Source organism: Sinocyclocheilus rhinocerous, unplaced genomic scaffold, assembly GCF_001515625.1.
Source record: "Sinocyclocheilus rhinocerous isolate Xijiao unplaced genomic scaffold, SAMN03320098_v1.1 scaffold1493, whole genome shotgun sequence".
Lineage (NCBI taxonomy): Eukaryota > Metazoa > Chordata > Actinopteri > Cypriniformes > Cyprinidae > Sinocyclocheilus > Sinocyclocheilus rhinocerous.
In genome coordinates, this window is record NW_015640467.1 from 1,233,469 (window position 1) to 1,237,918 (window position 4,450).

At 36.3% G+C, this 4,450-nt stretch overlaps 1 pseudogene; it reads right to left on the reverse strand.

Annotated features, from left to right (window-relative positions):
• Positions 1-2,583: 2,583 nt before the first annotated feature.
• Positions 2,584-4,450, reverse strand: part of LOC107753077 (myosin-7-like) — a 15,682-nt pseudogene continuing 13,815 nt past the window's right edge.

Below are 4,450 nucleotides of genomic sequence, written 5' to 3' on the forward strand. Positions count from 1 at the left end.
GAGTTATTATGCAAACTACATATATGTATTCTTTGTGCATAATGTCAACAAATTATGACTCAATTATTTGTGAAGCGTGTCCCCCAAACTAAATTTCTAAAATCATTCATAGATGTTGGTTAAATAAGTGAACACAATAAATGCTGACATACATTAAGATCAAAGGGGTATTTTTTCATAAACATCAGGTTATAGACAGTTGTCACCTCTGTCTTGTACTCACACTATTTTTTTCTCTGTTTTGCATGGTGTAATTAAATATATTTTGCTTATGCATTAGTTAATGCATTGGTAACATGAACTAGCAATGAACAACACTTGTAGGGCATTTAATGAATGTAGGTTCATGTTAAGTGCTACGTGTACATTTTTTACATTTTAGTTAGTAAAAATTGTAATTGGCATATTATGAAGGGACATAAATTAACAATGAAAAATAATGCAAATCTAATATAAATTAGCTTTAACCTAGATTGATAAATTGTTCATCATTAGTTAATGATATTTAATGCATTTTAACTAACTGAACATTTTTGTAAAGTGACACAAAAAGGTAAAGCGTTAAACTTTTTCTTGTGCAATAAGTTTTTTTTTTATATATAGATTTTTTGAAGCCTTTAACAAATGTACATTTTGATATTGAAAGATGTGACAACTTGCCCCTCCCTGCCCTACATGGACACCAAGGAGGCATGTTCAATGAGAGATTCAAGGGTGGCGGTGCCCTCAGGTGGTGGTGACTGACCATTTACAGCTCACATTTTTACAGCATTTTGGAGTTTGCGTTAGGTTTAGGTTTAGAATATATTGTCAACATAATTGATGAGAAAGAGATTCTTCTGAAATGACAGTAATGAGCTGAACTGTGCACTCTTAGTCCAACAATGCTGCTCCCAACAATAATTTACAGTGGGTATAGAAAAGAATCACCCCCCTTTAAAATAAACATTTTGTTTGCTGAGTAAATACAGCATAATAAAACAAAAACTGTCAGCCTTCATTTCAGGCTGCAAAGCAACAAAATGTTATTATTTTAAAGAGGGGGGGGGGGGGATTCTTTTCTATACCCTACTGTATATTGACCAATTCATATTCGCAACAATAATTCATATGCACTGTAGACAGTAAGACAGAATAATAATATCCTAGATCGACACCATAACAGTCTATCTAAACTGTATGGTACTTGAATTTTCACTGCATTTTACTGTCCTGTCAAAAATTAATGAATCTTATTTAATGGCGTAGATGGAGGCATTTTAATAGATGCTGTTAAATGGTAATGCATTAATATTCTTTTGTTCCCTGAGTAGGGTTGGGTATCGAAAACCGGTTCCATTTTAGAACCCGTTCCAATTTCCAAGAACCGGGTATTCGATAAGATGCGTGCATTTCGATTCTGCTTAACGATCCCTGCGTTCGCATTTTAATGTGATTTAAAACGATTTAATTGCAGGAATGGAAAGAACTTGCGCCTTGTTTGTGTGCAGCGCAGTGCAGTCGCGGTGTGGGTTCCCGGTTTGTGTCCGCTTTCGAACCATTCCATGCATTTCCAATGTAGAAAAGGTTGTTCCGGGCCAGAACTGACTTCTTACATATTTGTCGACCAGTATGCAGAAAACTACATCAGTATATCATCATAAACACAGCCGTTTTTGTCTTAAGTGAATGTAAACAGATGAGAAAGAAAACACACGTGTACAGTATTTTTAGATCTGCATGCGTTCAGTGTTAAAGAGACAGCAGCCTAATAAACACGCTGCCTGTCATTAATGTTAATCAAAGAACAAAAGAAAATCATTCACTGATCTTGACTGAATATATTTAATAACTTGAATTAATCTATATTTTATTTATGAAAAGAAAACTATGCAGTGTTTTAAAACTTTTAATTACAGTTTCTGTACCTGGAATTTGGTTAAGTTGTATTTATTTGTGCTAGTGCTATTTGAATTGTTTGTTCCTATTTTATTACTGACTGTTTACTTGTCTTTAACACTTTAATATTTGAAATGTATATTAATCTAGTTGTTTTTGCTGTGGTATTTTTGTTAAAACCATAGTCAAAATTCCTCTTGCAGTGTTCTGTAGGCTGCTGATATTTGCTCATGTTATTCAGCTGCAACAGAATGCTTTGTAAAAAGACACAGAATAAATGTTTGACTTAATTTTTTATATTGGATTTTTTTATCTTATTGGAATCGAAACTAGGAATCGATAAGCAGAATCGGAATCGATAAAATTCCAACGATACCCAACCCTATCCCTGAGGTTGAGCTATGTTAGAATATACACAGTGTAATATGTAATGTTCAGTGGTTTCTAACTTAATCTGCATTGTGTGGTTTACAGTAGTTTGGTAAAACTGGGGTAAAATACCCCGTCCCTTTGTATAGTTGTCTCTGCTTCAAAAGACAACTGAAGAAATGTTCCTATTTAGTTTTAATTAGAGTTGAGAGTAGACTAGCCTAATCTGTGGCACATGCAGTACATTCAGGCAACTGGTTTACTGTTGTGTACAGGATCATGTTGGGATATTGCAATGTCTACATGGTTAAAAAAAAAACAAAAGGGGATGAAGTATTCATTTGCATGTATGCTTTATTCTACTAAACTACAGAAGAGATCATTACAGCAATCCATGTTTGCAGAGATCCAGTTAATATTTTCACTCCTCATCAGCCCCCTTCTGTTGGGAACAAAAAGAATGTTAAAGAAAATAATGTTAACCTAATCCAGTTCAAAATGGTATGAACTCAACACATAACTAATCGACATGGATGTTTTTTTTTGTTTTGTTGTTGTTGTTGTTGTTGTTTTTGAATAGCCACAGCAGCTGCATAGCCAAATGCATTTCATCAAGTGCAGTTGTTGCAACTATATAAATTGATTTTTATATCCTCAAGTCACTAAAGTGTGCAGATTTAGAGTATATCGGTCAATTTAACGATGTGCTTATTTTTGCCTGCTCTTACCTTGGATCCTGTATCACGGCTCTTGGCTCTCAGCTTGTTGACCTGAGATTCAGCAATATCAGCCCTCTCTTCTGCTTCATCCAGCTCATGCTGAATCTTACGGAACTTGCCCAGACTAGAATTGGCTTGTTCTTCCTATAGAATATACATAAAGGTATTTGTGAAAATCAGAATTAGCCATATACAATAATTGCATATGATGATATGATGGAAAAAGTATACTTACAGCCTCCTCGGCAACCCTCTTGTAGGACTTGACCTTCAGCTGGAGTTTGTCCACCAGATCCTGCAGGCGAGCCAGATTCTTTCGGTCTTCCTCAGTCTATGCAAAGCAAAAAAATATTTTAAGTACATGCAATATATATATGCGTTTTATAAATTGCATTAAATAAATTGAATACATTTTATGTATTTAGTAAATAACAATCAAATCAGCCAAGGCAAAAACTGCTTGTAGGCAATATTTTTCCTACCTGGTAGGTGAGTTCTTTGATGCGTCTTTCATATTTACGAATCCCCTTGACAGAGTCACTGGCCTTTCTCTGTTCTATCTCCACCTCACTTTCCAGCTCTCTCACCTAACAGATGTGTAAGAATTTTAGCTAATCAAACATAATGCACATTTTGCAGAAAACACAATAGACTTGTTTCTAAAAACATCAGCAGCTTACCCTGGCTTCCAGTTTCTGGACCTGCTTCTTGCCTCCCTTCATGGCGATCTGCTCAGCTTCATCCAGACGGTGCTGCAGGTCCTTGATGGTCTGCTCCATGTTCTTCTTCATGCGCTCCAGATGAGCGCTGGTGTCCTGCTCCTTCTTCAGAATAAAAGGACACATTTAATTTATCATTTGTCTTAAATCTAATTTTGTTAAAAATAATAATCGTGGATCGAATCAAAATCGTGAATCGAATCGAATCGTGAGTTGAGTGAATCGTTACATCCCTATTCACTGGTAAAAGTACTGATAATTGAGTAAATTGAGCAAATATTTGAAATGTATTACCTGTGAATGCAGGAGCTGAACTCTCTCACTGATGTCCAGCAGTTCCTGCTCAGCCAGTTTCCTTCCTCTCTCAGTCTGTTCCACCAGGGATCTCAGCTCATCCAGTTCAGCCTGCACCAGATTGTTGCGTCTGTCCACAATGGCAATGTTCTCTTTGAGATCATCATTACTGCGCAGAGCGTCATCCAGCTGAATTTGGGAATCCTGTGAAGTACAAGATTTACAAATGAAAAGACTGCAGAACAAAGTGGTATTTTCACGTAAGCATCATCAAATCTGAATTGAAAATTCATCATACTTTAAGATGTCCATGAAGACCCTTGAGTTGCTTCTGGGCTTCTGAAGCCTGTCTGTTAGCCTGGCTGAGCTGAATCTCCATCTCATTGAGGTCTCCCTCCATCTTCTTCTTCAGTCTGAGAGCTTCATTCCTGCTGCGAGTCTCTGATTCCAGTGAGCTCTGCAGGGTATCAA